This window comes from Boleophthalmus pectinirostris, unplaced genomic scaffold (genome assembly GCF_026225935.1).
Source record: "Boleophthalmus pectinirostris isolate CB_2022bp ecotype Guang Dong unplaced genomic scaffold, ASM2622593v1 HiC_scaffold_6, whole genome shotgun sequence".
NCBI classification, from domain to species: Eukaryota; Metazoa; Chordata; class Actinopteri; order Gobiiformes; family Gobiidae; genus Boleophthalmus; species Boleophthalmus pectinirostris.
Window position 1 is genome coordinate 9,921,475 of NW_026571447.1, and position 19,388 is coordinate 9,940,862.

Consider the following 19,388-nt stretch of genomic DNA (forward strand, 5'->3'; position numbering starts at 1 on the left):
TTCCAGTCAAAGCAATAGTATCTTCACGGAGACACCAAGTAGATGACAGTAGGCGATAAAACTACCGCCAGAAAGTTAAAAGTTGAAGTTTGGACAAAATGTAACGCCAAAATATGCAAGTGAGCACAACTGTGAAAATATACTTGGATTAAAATAATGGAAATGTTCAAGCTTAATCAACCAACCCTATAGTCATCACTTTTAGACACATGGCATCTTTTACTATGCAGTAATCACGTCTTGGGCATCTTGTTCTGAAAATTGAGACTTTACTTTTTTTTATCTTTTTTTATGTTGAATTTATACACAACGAAAACTAAAATAGACAAAAAAAAAAAGAAAAAAAAATTCCACAATCCACCCTTCTCTCTTCACTTTGTCTTTGTCACACACACAAAATTACAACAACAAAAAAAGAAAAAACACTTGGCAAACAAACACTAGCAGTCAGTCAAGTCCAGTCCTGTCAAGATGAAAAAGACTTTACATTTTCATAGTTAAATTGCAGTTATTTGTATTCTAAACAAAGATATACTCTTTCTTGTTTACAAAAATGAGTGAATTTGATTAGTTAAATTGTGCTCGCCTTGTATTCCATGTATTTGAGCAAAGTTTGTCTTGTCCTTGAGGTCAAAACAAGTCTGCTGTGTGCTGTCTGCAGCTAAAAAGCTCTAAAGCATTTTATTGTCAGATAATCAGGAGGTGCACGGTTAACATGATAGTTGCTGTTGACTTTACCGAGATGGCAAAACACCGCTCTGGTCTCTGACAGTTGTGAAAGGTGCTTATAAACTCATTGCGGTGAAGAAATAGGATGGTTGGAATGCATAAGGTAAGAGGGGTATAACTGGACCACGGCAAACTGTTTTTAAACACATTTTTAAGACCGGGTATAGCACCTTTAAAGATACTGCAAGTATGGTGAGTTCCGACCACATCTAAACTTTGATGGAAATGTCCAAATTGAGTTATGAAGTAGTAAGTAGACGCAGGTTGTTTTGTGGACACGAATTTCATTCCTTCTTGACCCAACCAGACAGCTTGTTTTTAGGCTTAAGGGTTGCATGTGGCTCTGTAAACATTGGTTGCAGCTGTCTGGCTTTGACTCTGCTATTGTTGCCAAAATATCATTACTTCTTTTGAATTAAAGGCACTGTACGTGACTTTTATTGTCTGAAAAATGTGGAAAACAGCACTAGTTCATTTTAAACTGTTGACAGCGGTCCAAAGTTATTCATCACTCACCTATTGTATTCAGAGCGTCCTAATTGTTCACTGTCATATATTTGTGCAAGTGCTTTTCACAACCTCCAGAGACCAGAGTTGAATTTTAACGTCACGATAAAGCTAACAACTAGCATGCTAACCACACACTTCCTGATTCTCTGACAAAATGTTTGACTGTACACATATGTCTCCTTCAAGTTAAAGTATACATAAAAAATACTAAACTAGTTTTTCTCTTTTTTTTCATGCAACTGTATAAGCAAACCTGAAAGTTAAAGGTGCACTATGTAACTTTTTGGTTAAGGGTCTGTCACATGCTTGTTTCTATGGATATGTCATTCCTCTGCCTGGAATGTTCCACAGTATGGCATTAAACAGCTACTACATTTGTTAATTTACAGATGGTTTTACTGCTCAAAAATAATTACAAAAACAGGCATTCTAACTGTAAGCGTGTTGCCTCCACAGATTTGACTTGTAACTTGGTCTGGTTTGGTCTCTATGACGATAAGGTTTAGTACCATACTGTGACACATTCGAGACAAAGCAATAAACTATCCACGGACACAAGTATTTGACCAGAAAAGTGGAAAAAAAAATGCACCTTTTAATAAATAAGTTTAAAGTTCTAGTGAGCAGAAAAAGTACAATTACTCTTTGGGGTGTGCAAAATATTGAAGTATCGATATATATCGTATCGTTTAATGTGATAATACAGTGTCAGTGTTCTGTATCGATATATTGCCGAGAGTATTTCTGGTATATTTTACTAAATCATTTTGTTGCAGTGCTACATTTTGTTGTTTGTTTAGAGGAAGAAAACTTATTTATTTGACATTTTCAGTCTTTTGATGATTAAAGTGCTTCTGTTTCATATGAACTTTGCACAAGAAGTGGTTTAACAAAGACTTTTAGTATCACAGCCATGATTTAGCCTTGATTTAAAATATAGTGTATCGAATCTAAAGTTCACTGTATCGAGATATGTATGGTATTGTGGACTATGTATTGAGGTGTGTATCGTATCGGCAACTTCTTACAGATACCCAGCCCTAATTACTCCCAAAAGTCTATTCAGTACAGTAATGTGAGTAGGGTATGGACCATATCTAGATCATACTGAATAATCCCCAGAGGAACTGAATAAAACTGAGCTAAACAAGATCATGTCAGTTCTAAAAACCATCTGCACCTTAGTAGTTCTCTATAATCAATACCTGCGGAGGTGATTTTAGGGCTGGGAATAGACAGGGCTTCCCCCAGCGAGGTGCCAGCGTGGGTGTATCCCCTTCCTCCCTCCACACCAAAGAAACTACAAGAATAACAGCCCGCCTCCGCTCCCTGAAAATCTCTGTAAATACTGGTATAATTGGCCCCATGTTCGGCCAAGGTCAGAGCTGGCGGTGCTGTGTTCACATGTGGGGAGTGAGCAGGAGTGGTACATATGTGTCATAGGAGAGATTAGCAATGCACTCCTTAGGCCCGGTGATGGAAAACACAACGGCGGCTTTCCTGACATACCAAGTGATACCAAGAGAAAACATGGGAGAGCAGCCAGACTTAAAGGGACAGTCTGGAATTTCCTAGTGAGCCAGAGTGTTGGAGACGTGTGGAGACACTTTTTTAAAATATTCCACCCAGTCCTTGTATTTGCAGAGGTTGCTGGTGCTAAGCTAGTGCATGTCAATGGCCATAGTTAGCCTGACACTAAAAACAGTCTTACCCACTCCACAAAGCACCCGAAGCAAATCTATTATTACACCAGACTGTCGATGTGAATGTCTGTGTTGATAGAATCATTTTAGAGGTATTTGAAGGATTTATGTCTGAGCATCACCTAGCACCTATCTTACCAGCAAAGAAAAATTCTGCTGCTGCTAAGAAAATAGTCCTTCAACATGCGGCGATTCATGTGATGGAAGGTTAGTTTTATTTCAAACATTATTCTACCAACAGTGACCAGAGGTGAGGACTTGCAAGTTGTGACTTGGACTCGCGTCAGACTTGAGTCACTATTTTTAGGACTTGAGACTTGATAAAATGGACTAAGACTTGGGACTCGACTTGGACGTAAGTGATTTGGGACTTGACTTGAGGAATCTGAATTCATTCTGTTCTGATTGTGATGATTCACACAAGTAAGTATGTAAGTCTTTATTTATTTAGCGCTTTTCACAGATTAATTTTTCTTTTTCTCCATACCCGGTAGTGGTAAGCTTCTATCGTAGCTACAGCTGCCCTGGGGCACACTAACGGAACAACAACAGTTTTTGTGACTGGCGCCTCCTTGTGGCACCTGATTTTCCCAGTGTCTCCCATCCAAGTACTAACCAGGCCCGGCCTTGCTTAGCTTCTGAGATCTGATGGGATCAGGTTTTGACAAGCCGGTATGGCCATGTAACACAAAGATCTTGTCAAGACATTACAAAAGGAAAAATTAACATTTCTACAACTTTTATATACTTACTATTTAAATACTCATATATATAAATATACTATGATTTTATAAATATAATTTTTCTTAAAAGTCATATAAATTGCAAAAATCTAGGTACTTTGGTTTAAAGACTCAAAGCAGATGACTTGGACTTATGGACCAGTAACTTGAGACTCAACTTGGACTTGCCTGTCTTTGACTTGGGACTTGAGGTCCAAGACTTGAGACTTACTTGAATGTTAGTGTCAGGCTAACTATGGCTATTGACATGCACTAGCCTAGCACCAGCGACCTCTGCAAATACAAGGACTGGATGGAATATTTTAAGAAGTGTCTCCAACGTTCTGGCTCACTAGGAAATGAGATCCTATGTTCAAAATTTCGAACTGTCCCTTTAAAGCTGCACTTTTTTGGTGGACAACCCCGCTCACAGTCACAGCCTGTTTTTCTAGGTATTTTTGAGCTATAAAACCAATCAGAATTGAATAAATGTAGAGTTTAATGTTTTATGTCATACTGTGGAACATTCAAGGCAGAGTAGTGATATCTCCATAGAAACAAGCGACGACAAGGTGACGAACACAAAATTGACTCTTCGAATGTTGTTCGCTCCTCAAAACATACCCAGAGTTGTGATTTGTTTCATTCACACATATTTGAGTAATCCTTTATTATTAATCTGTTTACATCTCTAAAGCTCAAATGCACTGTTCCAACTTGTGATGTCATGAAGTGGTAGTTTTTACAGCTACCTTTTGTCTTTTGTTCAGTAGAAATTGGCAATTCCAGTGCCCTATTGCTCCAACACATATCTGGTAAAGTAAACACTGCTGAGTGTCGGGGAACGCTTTGCAGTTTTAGTTGACATAGCGATTAGCAGCTGAATTGCTAATTGCTTATGCTTGAAAAATCTCCATAGAGTAGTCGTCATTTTTAAGTCTTTTATATCTTGGGCTGTCAAAGATACTAACTCTGTGAATCTGGTTTGACAGTTTGCTGTTCTTTCTTGTGTCAACTTGATAGTTTGAGTGGCAATAGTATTCTATCTTTGGACTAGAGAGGAAATGTAGTGACTTTTATGATTCAAATCTGTTTGGACTATAATGTTTTTGTATGCGCAGTAGTTGCCACAATATTTTGACAATGGTGGTGTTTTATTTCATCAGCACCACAAACCTTACTTTGAAAAGTTAGTTTTAGAAAATTGAGCTGGCAGTTGGAGCTATTGTGAATTTCAACAAACATGTGAGCAACACCCATTTCTTTCCACAATCTACAAATGTTGAAATATAAATTACAGGGATAGAACATTTATCTCAGTGTCAGGCTCAGTAACTCTTGGAATAACGAGGCCAACAGGATGAGTTCTTACAGTGCAGTTCGCAAACTCACGAGAATCCATCTGGCCTGGCTCCCGCTGTTGCAATAAAATAAAAGCTCTCATTTTTATACAGCGTTTTTCCACTTTCAAGGCACTCAGAGCTCTTTACGTCAAGGAACCACTCACAATCACACGCACATTAATACACAAAGGGGCCAAGGTCGGTTAAGTGTCTTGCCCAAGGGTACAATGACAGCACGCATCTGTGGAAGCTGGAATCGCAGCGCCAACCTGTGGGTCAGTGGTTCTAACCGCTCTACCCGATCTACCAATGATGTTTATGTCGAGAGAGTTTATTCGAACCGCCAACCTTCAGCTCACTCTATCAGCTGAGCTACTGTCCCCCAGTTTAATTTCTCAGATTGATTTAACATTTTGGTCAGTCAGTTTTAAACATTCATCACGACATTCAATCTTTTTCCGATCACTTTTAGTTAGGGCTGCTCAATTATGGAAAAAATCATTATCAGGATTATTTTGGTCATTACTGAAACTATGACTATTCAAATGATTATTTTTTAGTGACATGATGCATTTATTCAGCATTTCTCGCTCAAAAAACACTTTGTTATTGATAATTTACACAAAACTTTCAAATTGAAAATAAATATAGGCTTCAAATATGTACCTTAGAGCAGTTTTATGATAGCCTGATTCATCAGCCGGTTTCACTTTGTCTAAACCGTCTGAGCTCGCAGTGTTAGATTTCATTTACTCGACGGTAGACGGGTACTTTTTTTCATTTCACCGATCGCTGCTATTTGGTCGGGACATATGTAATGCGCCACTAACGGGGCTAACTGGTATATTAAGCTTTTCCCAAATCGCGTAGGAAGAAGGGCAATAACGTCTTTAACCTTGATAAAATTCACCAAACATTCTCTTTGTTCTGGCTTTAAATCCCCGATCTTGGGAATCATTGACAACACAAAATGTATGGCTCTTCACTGATTGGCTGGCCGGACTTGCACTTCCAGGGTTCTTGCAAACCATTCAGGGTATTCCGATTCCTGACCTTGTCACTGGAGAGAAATGAAATTGAGTGGAGGCACTAGGTGGCACCAGCCTGGCTAATTTTACGATGTATAAAACATAAAATGAATAAAATATACATTGAACATGAAATAAGGCATACAAAAACATAAATGTATCCAAAATAAACTATATATCCAGCTGTTCTACAATCTCTGTATATATATATATATATATATATATATATATATATATATTATTATTATTTCAACTTGATTATAAGTTTGGAGATCGAAATTGCAATCAAAATTCAATTAATTGCACAGACTTACTTTTAGCTTTATTGTAGAACTCAATTCCGAGAGCTTCATCTATCAATTTAGTACTGGCCTGTATAGTTACACTAGGAAGGATCTGTAAAGGAAATACAGAGATATATTGTTGTGCAAACTTGACGTAAAGGTGCAATGAGTAACTTTTCTAGTGGAGTCTTGCTGCTTTTCTCCATGGAGATGTTTTTGCTTTGTCCAGAATGTTTCACAGTTTGGTATTAAACCTTCTAACTTCATGAAGACCAAACCAGGCCAGGTTACAGGTCAGATCTATGGAGCAGCAACCCTGCTCAGTCAGTTTTTTTTCTGCGGCCATTTCCTGAATAATTCCTGAATCACCTCTTTCTCGCAGTTTTATTCATGGCATCAGAAATAACGAGCATTAACTCACCCATCAGCTATTTTAAGACCCCGGAGCCCTGCGCTTCTGGTTACAGGACAAACACTTTGTGCAACCACCTCTTATTATTTCAGCTTGTACGGGCAGCCAGTGGGGTCAAATTTCATCGGTCAAACGTACGTGCGATGCTGGGTCTGAGCCATTTCGCGGTCTCAAAACCAAGCCGTCTGCACACACGAAGGTTAAATTAGCAACAAAAGCATACATGGCATATTTGGTGGGTGTACGCGGGCTTGGGATTTCTGTGAAAAGCAGGCTAAATAATGGTTTGGGGTTTGTGTTGGGAGTGCGTTGCCAAGTGAGAGGAGTGCTAAAAAGATCCCCGGGGATGGACTAGAGCTGACCGCAACAAAGGCCCATAAGAATACAGTGGAGTCTCAACCAGCGGGGAGCGGACAGACTTAGCTTAGCCCATTGTGCGTGTGGTAACAGGAGCCAAATAGCACACAGGGTTTTTACTGTAGGCTTGTACCGCTCAAATCTCTCTCTATGTAACTGCTTTGCCTGGAATGTTCCACAGTAGGGTTGTCAGAAGTATTGAAAATCAGACGCTAATCGATAATAAAACTAGTATCAAAACTAGATTCTCATTTTAACAAGTATCGATACTAATAAAGTCACATTCACAGGACAAAAATTAAGACCACATAGAGTTGTATACACTCATGGACCACTCTGGAACCTGAGGAATTACAAAGATATAAGACCACATGGTAATGCAAAAGAAAGTACTATAATTTAATGTTGAAAATCACATTCTGTTGTCTAAAGAAAGTGGTTTATATTATCATTGTCAGAATCAGTACTGTGTATCGAATCTGTTCCTTACTATGGAAATGGTGTTTGCAGTTTTAGTATTGTGACTCGACTATTCCACAAAAATGACATTTAACGTGTATCTCCAAGGAGACAACCAGAAAACGCAACAACAGGCGAAGTTTTAGGTCAGATCTGTGGAGAAGCGACTCTGCTCACTATAAGAATGTATGTATTTCAGTGTAATTTTTCGACACCAGTAATTCAATAGATGCTACATTATAGTGTGGGACGTTTTAGGCAAAGCAATAACTACGCTGCTTTGAGACAAGCAGGTGGCGGACTCTTCACCAAAAAAGTTATAAAGCAAAAGCAACAAAGCAAGAAGAGGTTGCATATTGTAAACAGTTGTGAATGTCTCTTGAATTGCATGGTATAATTTCAGATGAAGGGACAGGGGGCAATACAAGAAATCATCTCAGGCTACATTTATATTATGACGGTCTGAACAGAAGAAGCAAAAGTGGCGTCGCGTCTTCACTTTTTATTCCACATTTAGACAAGTGTTTTCGGGAGGAAATCTGCGTGCATCCAGTGACTCAAAAGTGTGTGGAATTCGATTGGATATGCATGCCAGGCGACTAGGGCAACATGTTTGTTTCTGTGAACTGTATGTATGTGATGTAAACACATACGCGATGTGAGCTGATCTGACCAGAGTTTTGTGTCTTGGGCAGTGTAGACGGAAACGCTACAGCAGAGCGTATTCCAACTTTTCCACTCTGGAAGGTGGTTTCAGATTTTTGCGTTTTAACGAAAGGCACTTCCGATAAAACATTTTGTTGTTGTTATCCGCAAGTGTTCTCATGTAAACAGGCCCTCAGTTTCTACTGACATGAAAGACATTTTATGTATAGATGTAGACTGTATGTATAAATGGACATAACTAACCTGCTAGCCACCGCGTTCCAAATAAGAATTGAGCATGGGTGCATTTCTGGTTCTATCCACAATTCACTTTCCTTTGAAAAAGCATTCCCCTGCTCTCACCCTTCTCAGCTTGTTGGTTGCTATGACACTCGCAATCAGAATTCCAAATATGGAAATCAGCTCTAAATTTGCTCCGATAACTGCCAGTCCCGTTGAGCTTTATTTGACTGAATGGGTGATGTCGCACTAACTTCTTTATACAGTCTATGAGTGTACCTTAACCTTAAAAGATTCTGGTGTCTGGGACACTGAGGCACTGACAGCTTGCCCCATTGTTATTGGTTGAACAATGTTAAATTCATAGAATAAAATAACTTCATCCTTCATCCATTACATGCATCCATTACATACATACACATTACCATACATAAACTATAACCTCACTCAACAAATGACCTACTGCCCTCTTTTGTCGCTTTGAAAAGAACCCATTTACTTCTATAAAGTTTTCCAAAGATCTCTCTGTTGTCCTTAAACGTTCATTCTAACCACAGCCAGTTCCTTCAGCCATTTTCCTCTTTTATTTGTATATTCTTTCCAAAACTGCCCGTGCACATTCCCAGCTCCTGTCCGCTTCGTCGTGCCACTCTCGTAAACCCTCCGTGTGATGTGGCCTGCTGCATTTAGTCTAACTCAGCTGGAATCCTCTTTCTCTGCTCACGTCCCCTTCTACTCGTGTTTATGTACTTGCGCTAGTCTTATGTCCCTACTTCATATCCTCCTTCAAAATGTCTGGGAACGGAGACTGTATATTTTCCTGTGCATTGGAGAGACAGGAGTGTGTGTGTGTGTGTGTGTGTTTGGTAGGGCGTTGCTTTAGCAGAGAAAATAGTATACCCCGAGCAGACCGCTGGGAGTTGAACCCACCCACGAGACCACACCCAGAGCCTTGCCGGAGCAGTGGGCTCTCATCCGCGGGTTTTTATTGTCCCTTTATTTCAAATCTATGAATCATGGCGTCTGTGCATCCGTCGCCTCTTTTTCCAATGGTTTGAGTGCAAAATGGGGCCTCTCCCTTCTCATCTGCGTTAGTGTTTTTTGCGTTGTCGGCAGGATGTCGGATTTTTAAAATGCGTGTAAATGTAGGGTTTATTGGGGGAGACTGGGCGGTTTGTAATCATTTGTACAATCGCTTTGATTCCATTTGAAGTTGGGAGTTCCAGACATTACACTTGTCTGCTGCACTCCAGTCTGATCTAAGTTTGTTAGTAAAGCTGCAAGATTAATCTCAATCACAATTTGAATGGACTCATCACAAAGGCTGTAATTTTTAGAATTACCACAATTTCTTCCCTAAACAACAAAATATCCAATTTTATTCTGCATAAAAGAACTGCCCAGACTGTAGTTTATATCTGTACAAACATGTTCTGAAATATATTGTTCAAATTCTTCAGTCATTTTGCCAATTCTTCTGGACACGTTTGTTTAAAATGTGAACTTTGAATAGAAACTTATTATTAAAACATTAATCGCAATCACAAAGCCTGTGACAGAAATCACAATAAGATAGTTTCCCCAAATCGTTCAGCTCTATGTGTTAGGCTGTCTCTCCCGTGTTACATAGCCAAGGAACATGGATATACATTGCATTTTGCTATGTAGCAGCAAAACGTCAAATTTAGGGCCTGTCCACACGACAACGTTTTTTTTCGTCAAAACGGTGAAGTTTGCTTTCGTTTTGGCTTTGCGTCCACATGGACTCAGCGATTTGGGTGGGCGAAAACAGTGTTTTTTGAGAATGGGTTCTACAGTGGAGAAATCTGAGAACGCCGGCGTTGTGCTGTCGTGTGGACAAGCAAACTGCATCTTTTGGAAAACGATGACATCGCGACCCCGTCATCATCAGGGTCCTCCAATGCAGAGAAGGCTGCAGCCCTAAAATTTGCCTCCACAGACCGCAAGACTGTTGCCGAAATGTAACAGGTGTAGCCTACGGAGCCACTCCCGTCGCCCAGCAACCAAAACATGCTACTAACGCTAATGCTAACAACACGCACCATGCAGATTACGCACACGGATCAATGACAAAGATTAAGCATGAATAATTAAACTGTTGGATTTTCAGACCAAGTTATTCTAAAAATTCTTACCTGAATCTTATGGCTAATAATGAAAACTTATGCTTAAACTTTGCAAAACAAAACGGATATATTTCTGGGATACATTTAAAACAGGCCAAATTACCTAAAGTTAAAAAAAAACGGTGATGAGATAAGCATTATTAAATATTATTATCATTGTTAACAGCGCCACATACAGGTGTGGCATACGTATTACATATTCACTTAGTGCTCCGTTGTCATCTGGACGTGAATATTTATTGATCCAACATGTGTGTAGACGCAATTTTTTTTCAACCTGAAAGAAAAAAAATCCAGGAGCGTTGTCGTGTGGACGTAGTCTTAGAGAGTCCCTAAAGGGCACCCATTCCTGCAATCTATAGATACAACAAGTTAAAGCCATACATTTTTTCCATGGTAATAGATACATTTTGTTTAAATGACATGACTGCAATGTAAAAATTATTTAGTGTCACCTCATTTTGGTGGTTGTGTGTATGTCTTGTGTTGTTTTGCACATACCTCTCACAGATAACTGTCCCAAATCTCCCATGTTCCCACGCTGTCCCCCAATCTGCTGTTTTGAACATAGTGTAGATGCCATCACAGTTTCTGGATGCACTCTCTCTCCCCTCCCTCCTCTCAGTAGATCTGTGGACTCCTGGATGCTGATTGGGCGATGCGGGTCTTCTGTGGGGCCGCCTGTATTTTGACTATGGCTGTCTGCAGATGAATGCCCGGCCGTGGTGTTTCGCTTACAGGAGAATCCAAGCAGAACCAGGGCTCTTTGAATGGACCGGAGATAGAGCGGCTCCCCTTCTTCAGCCTATCTCATCCACACTGGAGCTTTTGTTTCTGTGGTTTGCTCTTTGTGGCATGAGACAAACAAGTGTTGCCAGAGATTAAAGTGCACACATATATATATCATACATGTCAGGTTTTCATGTTTTTCTAATTATTACTTGGTTTGGTGGGGTAGTAGCTTTCAGAGTTTTATGTCAGTTTAGTGGCAGTTTGTGGGAAAAAATGTGAATGAAAATACAAAAATACAGGAAGTAGCGCTTGAGTTCTAAAATGGAAAAGGAAAGCAAGAAAAAACATTGTGGCCATTTTTAATATTATGGCTGCTAGGTAACAATTATGGAATTATCTTTATGTATGTCATATTTATCCTCTCATCCTCCCCTTCACTCTCCTCATCCTCTCATCATCTCCTTCACTCTCCTCATCTTCTCATCCTCTCATCCCCTTCACTCTCCTCATCCTCTCATCATCCCTTCACTCTCTCCTCATCCTCTCATCATCTCCTTCACTCTCCTCATCTTCTCATTCTCTCATTGTCCCCTTCACTCTCCTCATCCTCTCATCATCTCCTTCACTCTCCTCATCTCTCACCTTCCTCCTCATCTCCTCTCATCTCACTCATCCCTCACCTTCATCATCATCTCATCTCATCATCTCTCCTCATCTTCTCATCTCTCATTCTCCTCTCATCTCTCATCATCTCATCATCTCATCTCATCATCCTCTCACTTCACTCTCCTCATCTTCTCATCTCCTCTCATTCTCCTCTTCACTCTCCTCATCATCTCCTCGTCCCCTCATCACTCCTCATCTCTCATCCTTCATCAACTCTCATCAACATCATCATCACGTTCACTCTCCTCATCCTCTCATCCTCTCCCTTCCACTCTCACTCTTCCTCATCTCTCATCCTCACTCTTCTCACCTTCACTCCCTCATCTTCTCTCCAAACTTCATTATCATCTCACTCTTCATCTTCCTTCATCGCAATGTCTTCTTTTGGGGTCTGAGCACCAAAGAACTCATGCGAGAAAGCTGCTAATACTTTCTCTTTGTCAGTTGAAATAATCTTGGAGCCGTAAAGTCCCTCCGTTCCATGTTCCCTCCATCAGATTGTATGTTCCCGTGTTGGCTGTGAGCTCTGAGACGTTGCCAGGTAACCGTGCTCCCATGTGAACCGGCCCTAACATCACTGCTCTCTCCTCTGTTTAGTCTACGGCTCTCCACTCTGTTAGTTTGTTGAAGTAGTCTACTGACAAGATGTGACCTGACCCCTCCGGCTTTCCGTAGCCAAGGGAAGCGGCCATCTTGTCTTACAACGTCAATGTTTATCAATCTGTGCTACTGCTCCCCTGAGATTCCGGCTCTCTCTCACACTCGCTTCTATTTCCTGCGCTGGTCTGGAAAGCTAACTCAGAAAGGACCACAGCACCTATGGGAGAAGAGAATGGAAATGTTCAGAGGGCTAAATGTGTGTTTTTAATGTAATGTGGTACTCTGGTTTAACTTCCTGGATTATTCGCTTGCAGATGTTAGAGTTTGGGTTTAATGGAGAAGCACAACTGATAATAAGATAAAAAAAATAGGTTCTATATTTTTTTGGTGGGGTGTGTATGGTACGTAGGGGAGTTTTGTATTATGTTTAAAATGTCTATTGCCTGCTTGATTCCAATCCCAAACTCTAAACTCACCTATACACTTAACTGGACAGCCAAAACCACACACTTTGACAAATCTTTACAAAGAAGAGCGGATCTGGAGCCGTATCAAGTCTCCCAGATTTCACAGGCTGTGACTGACAGGCAGATTAACCAATCAGAGAGAACAAACATGGCGGTTTATACGTAAAAAAGGGGGGGGAGGAAAACAACATAAAGGACTAAATATCAATATATCGTATCATTTAATGTGATATATCAATACATCACCAAGAGTATTTTTTGGTATATTTTAATTAATTATTTTGTTACAGAGCTACAATTTAGTTTTTTTAGTGCAGGGGTCATCAAACTAAGGCCCTGAGGCTGACTCTGGCCCTCCACGCCCCTTTGACCGGCCACCCAGCCCCTCTGCCCCTCACCATTTGACCTGGCCCTATGAGGCAATCCTCAAAAGTTGTCATGGCCTATGTTATACACGTTTGCTTGTTGTATTTTGTTGATTTTTTCAATAAAAAAATTATATTTATATGAAGTATTTATATTTATATTTAAATTACTCTATGACGTATTTACATATACCGCCAAATTTTTGTCACCTGACAAGCTCGAGATCAAACAGTGACAGTCAACGCTCATGCAGAGTTCTGTAGTGCAGTTAAGGACAGCAAAATGGCGAGTTTTAAAGTATGAAAACTTGTGTGAGAAGTTTGAGTGTGCAAAGTTTTCAAAGAACAGTGGACGATTGATTATTTTTTGTTCAGTATAAGGACCGTGCAGTTTGTCTGATATGTAAAGAAAGTGTGGCGGTTTTCAAAGAATATAATCTGAGTCATCAGGGTCATATAGTTGTCTTATGGCTGACCTGACCCTGGTCCCCATCATAGTCAGGAACGATAATGCGGGCCCTGGAGAAAAAAGTTTGGTGATCCCTGATTTAGTATAAAGAAACATTTATGCAACACATTTGACATTTTCACTGTTTTGGTGATTAAAATGTTTGTTTTTCATATGAATTTTGCATAAGAAGCAGTTTAACAAAGACTTGTAGTATCACAGCCATCATTTTTTATTGAACTGTATTGAATTGATTTGACATATATCATATCGAACCGAAAGTGCACTGTATCAAGATATGTATTGTATCATGGCCTATATATTGAGGTATGTATCATATCAGCAACTTCTTATTGATACTCAGCCCTATAAAGGACTGAGAAACAACGCAGATTTTCGCCGAATCAAAAAATTAAAGAGCTAAACTTTTCTCTCTGGTAAAATAAGGTTATATATTTTGTTCTGAATGTTACAAGAATTTTGGAGAGGAGGTGTCTTCTGCATTTGAGAGACACATGACACAAATTAGCAGCTGTGTTGGACTGTTTCAAGTTTGAGAATTTTCACGCTCTATTGTCTGGTCCCAGTCCCTTTTAGATTCAAACAGAATGTAGAAAGAACTGGCTGGTCCAGGGAGAACACGCAAACTCCTAAGAGAACATTCTTGCGTGCATGGTCTAAGAATCAAACCTGTGACCTTCTTGTTGTGCGAGCCTGACCTGTGTGCCACCGTGCTGCTGTGAGTGCATTTGCATAGGTGGCGCGGGGTGGGCTGGTCAAACCTCACTTCACCTTGCTTGTCAAACTCTGCTTCCAAAAACAAGCTATAGTTGACCTCAAAGACCTCCGCTCCCAACTAGACCAGTGACCAGTCCCCCGATGGGAGTTCTCATCGAAAAAGTGCTTATCTAAATGGACACTTTAGGTTCAACTTTGATCCCAGGTTTAAGGGTTATTTCTATTAGAACCAACCAGAGTTCAAGCTAAGTTCAACTCTTAAGTATGTAAAGCCTTTGTTTGTTGGTATCTGTCAGCTTGATTTCCAGGGAATGTTTTTGAGAAAGCCACATGTCCCATTCAGTGTTGCCTAATGTGTTCAGTGTATTAGAGTAATTGAGTTTCATTTGACTGTAGCTGAAGAGCAGTGATGTAAATATTAGAAATTCCATTAACCCTCGAGTCAAGTAGTTTTGAAGGGCTAACCTGATTAAAGACGATGCAAATGTATATAACTGAAATTTGGATCAATTTACTGCTTGAATAAAAAAAGAAAAGAAAAATGGCAAATGCAAACACAAAAATACAATAAAGATTAGGGCTGAGTATCTTTAAGAAGCTGCCGATACGATACATTGGACATGATACGATACATATCTCGATACAGTGCACTTTCAATTCAATACGATATATTTCAGATCGATTTGATACGGTTCAATAAAAAATAAAGGCTATATCGTGTCTGTAATACTACAAGTGTTTGTTAAACCACCTCTTGTGTAAAGTGAATATGAAACACACCCATTTTAATCCTCAAAACAGTGACAATGTCAAATGTGTTGCACAAACAAGTTTTGTTGAACAAGCAACATATCTGTAGCACTGTAACAAAATTATTTTGTAAAATATACCAAAAAATACTCTTGGCGATTTATCGATACAGCAGCCCATGATATCACTACTGTATCATCACATTAAATGATACAATATATTGATATTTTGATATTTTTGCACACCACTAATAAAGACACAAATAAAGATAACAACTAAAGATAAAATTCACACAATATTATAGAATACAAATAAATATGAATTGCTTGATAGAAAATGGGCTGAGTGGTAAAGGTAGCAGGCTGTTATAGGTTGTGCTCACGTTCTTTAATTTGATGATGAATTAGAAAGAAATATCCAAACTTATGATCCACAAATGCTGAATTTTATCAGTATTCATTTGGTACTGGCTCCAAAAATCTGTCATTCGTAATCTTTATCTCTCAAAGTCCTTTCAACTGGCAACAATCACATCTGTGAAGTTGTATAATGGCACTACTTTCTGAAGCTAGAAACAATGATTTCACTTTTGTTTTTGTTTTTGTTTTATGGTGGGAGAGATGGCAGTGAACTTTGTGACAGTTTCTTGTGGAAAGCTCTAGTAATTACAGAGATATTGAAGTCAAAACATTTCTAATCCAACAGTTAAACAGCAAATTCCAGCACAGAAATCTGACCTGTCCTCCAGCTCAGTTATAATTATAGGGATTCTGTTATTTTGAGTTGTAAAGTGGTCGCAACCTATTGTCTAACAACAACAGGAAATAGACTATTACTTTGTTCTTTAGATGTTCAACTTTTTGGCAGACATTTGACCATTTCTCGTTGTGCCTTGTCATTTCATCCTGACTTTCCTGCGTCCGTGTCCTAACCTTGTGTTGTGTTGTGTGTAGACTCAGCTGCTGTCCCAGTGTCTCGGGGCACTGCGGGGCACTCGGAGCAGACAGTTAGCGTCCGTCAGGATTAGCGTGTCGCTGTAGGATTAGCCTAGCACTCACACATGCTAACCTCATTGACACGTAGCCCTGGCAGCTACACATGTGACCACACACATGCACGGCACTTTTACTCAAGTGTTGATGTTTGAAGGGACGGATCAAAGTGAGGACACAAGTTTAAAGATTATCTTTATTAAATCATGAAAAAAGATATGTACAGATATCATTTTTGCTCAGAAGATGTGCCAAATGTATTTTCAATCAACTAAAATGATTTCTTGAGATTCTGTTAAAAAAATCAGAAATGCTGTGCTCTTATTGTACATTAGCCTGATTCATCAGCTGGTTTCACTTTGTGGAAACCGTCTGACCTCGCAGCATTAGGATTCGTTCGCTCAACGGTAGCCAGGTACTTTTTTATTTAACCAATCGCTGCTATTTGGTCGTGATGTATGTAATGCACTGCTAACAGGGCTAACTGGTATATTGAGCTTTTCCCAAATCCTGTAGGAAGAAGAGCAATAACGTCTTTCCCCTTGATAAAATTCACCAAACATTCTCTTTGTTCCAGCTTTAAATACTCAATCTCGGGAATCGTTGCCAACACAGAACATATGGCTCTTTGCTGATTGGCTGGTGCCCGAACTCACACTTCTGGGGTTTTTTCAAGCCATCTAGTGTATTCCAATTTCTGACCTAGTTGCTGGAGAGAAACAAAATTGAGCGGTGGCACTAGGTGGTGCCAGCCTGACTAATTGTACATTGGAACATATAGAAATAGTGTTATTTCATTTAGTAAAAAATAAAATAGGTTACAAATATATATATATATATAATATATATATATATTCTACTTGTGTTCTTGGTAGGCAATGCGTTACCTATTTTTATCTATAGATGAACAAAAAAGAGACATAATCAAGGTTGTATTGTCAACCTTATCCTGACAAAATTGCAAATGCATCCATTACATTATTATAGTGAACATCAGATAGTAATACATTAAATGTAATTTGTAATAATGTAATAATCATTAGTAGTGGCCCTAGGACAGAGCCCTGAGGCACACCCATAGTGAAATATTGATATTCACCTTGTCCGTTTTACCTGTTATAATAGCAGTCCCTGTTTGTAAACTAAACAATATAGATAACACTTATTCTATTCAAAGTTATAGCTAATTTATCTATTAGAGGTGAATACATTATTTTTTACTCTGTTTGATGAACTTGCTTATGAAGGTCTGAACACATCTAACAATCACTCTCTGTTCACTCTCTGCTTATGTGATCCTTATGTTACAGTCACTCTCACTTCTCCATCTCCATGTCGACAATTGCATTTAAACAAGTTCACTTTCTGACTATTTATTCAGTCCATATCATGTGACAGCGGGCGACAACAGTTGTTCTGCTCCCAATCTCTTTAAGCCGTAGACGATGAGACTGCTGATTACAGAAGTGTGTGGAGTCAGTGAACGCACCACAGCAGACACACAAACATAAGGGAGATAAGGAGAGAGTCTCAGCGTAGGCAGACAGTGGGTTATCAAAGCATCACACAGCAGGGATGATATGAAGGGGGAGGGGCCAGGAGGGAGAGGGGAGGGGGTCTTTTGTCATGTAACAGGTGCCCGTGTCATGCCTGATCATTAGGAGCCTACTTCACTCTTAAATGTAGAGCTGTTTGTGACATTAATCCTCATTCACAAGACATTCTGTTTATATCTTGCTGCCAAAAACAATGGCATCACTACTGCTTGGATCCACCCAAGGCAATGCACAATGCAGACCTCATTTATGTACGAACAGTAACGTAAATATTCGGGGTATTGTCTATGGCCATGAAAAAGAATAGAAGTAGAAGTAGAAGCAGTTATAGTGGCAGACTTAGACTAAACTTTATTGATCCACAAGGGAAATTATTTGAACACATTAGCTCACACGTCACACTAAAATATAAAAACAACAGAAATATAAATGGTAATACGCAATCGAGCCAAATGAAAATGTATGTTTAGAAGATCTTTTAAAGGAGACCAATTATCCCAAGTCAACTTTTCAGCACTTAAGTAGTAATCATGTTAAAGTTGTTTCCTTCTCATTTACCCTCTTGAAGGTGTATTTAGTGTGATTCAATATGTTTGAGTTATCTTTACCAATGCACACCTTTCACTGCCACTGGTACACACTCTCTGTACTTACTTCGTTGTTCAATTTTATTTTCTTAATCGCCGATCGCCCAAATAAAAATAGAAATTTGCTGCTCGCTACTGTGATCTGCAAGGCCTGGTCTGGCAGTGATGTGATGACGTGTACGGTGATGTCAGATCCCGTTGGGCCCTGCAATTTTTCAACCTGGAAGTCATTGGAATTGTTTTATTTTATTAAGTCATTTTAGATCAATACTGTGATTTAAAATGGTCAAATTATATCATATCGAGCCATGGGTATCATAGATTATAATTATATAGCAGAAGTGGTGTAGTGGGGATGATTCGTGACATGAGAGATTGTTGGTTTATTTAAAATCTCACTTTCCATACAAACATAAATGTGCCAGCCCAGTAAATCTCATTAATATTTGATGGGTTTTTTTGCTCAAAATGATGTAGAATCAAGTTAACATTAATGCCGTTCATAATCACCTATAAATCATAGACTACAACACATGAACCAGGACTGAACCAGGACAAAGCCAGGACTAAACCAGGACTAAATCAGGACTAAGCCAGGACTGAACCAGGACTAGACCAGGAATAAACCAGGTCTAAGCCAGAACTGAACAAGGACAGAACCAGGTTTAAACCAGGACTGAACCAGGATTAAACCAGGACTAAACCAGGACTAAACTAGAACTGAACAAGGACTGAACCAGGTCTTAACCAAGACTAAACCAGGACTAATCCTTTTCTTGAGAGAGCGAGAGAGAGAACCCTGAGCCTATGGAGCAGGGTGTCCGCAAAGCACGAACAGACGACGGCTGCGTTTAGCCCGTTGGGGCGCGGAGCTCTGTGCTTTTCCTTTCTCCTGCAGTCACCTGACA

The 19,388-nt window shown here is 39.5% G+C and overlaps 1 protein-coding gene and 1 pseudogene across 1 annotated transcript in view; one reads left to right on the forward strand and one right to left on the reverse strand.

Annotated features, from left to right (window-relative positions):
* The window catches only part of bbs9 (Bardet-Biedl syndrome 9), a 302,584-nt gene that overhangs the window by 274,170 nt on the left and 9,026 nt on the right, over positions 1 to 19,388 (forward strand). The gene's annotated exons all lie outside the window — the stretch shown is intronic.
* LOC129411942 (5S ribosomal RNA) lies at positions 3,512 to 3,628 on the reverse strand (annotated as a pseudogene).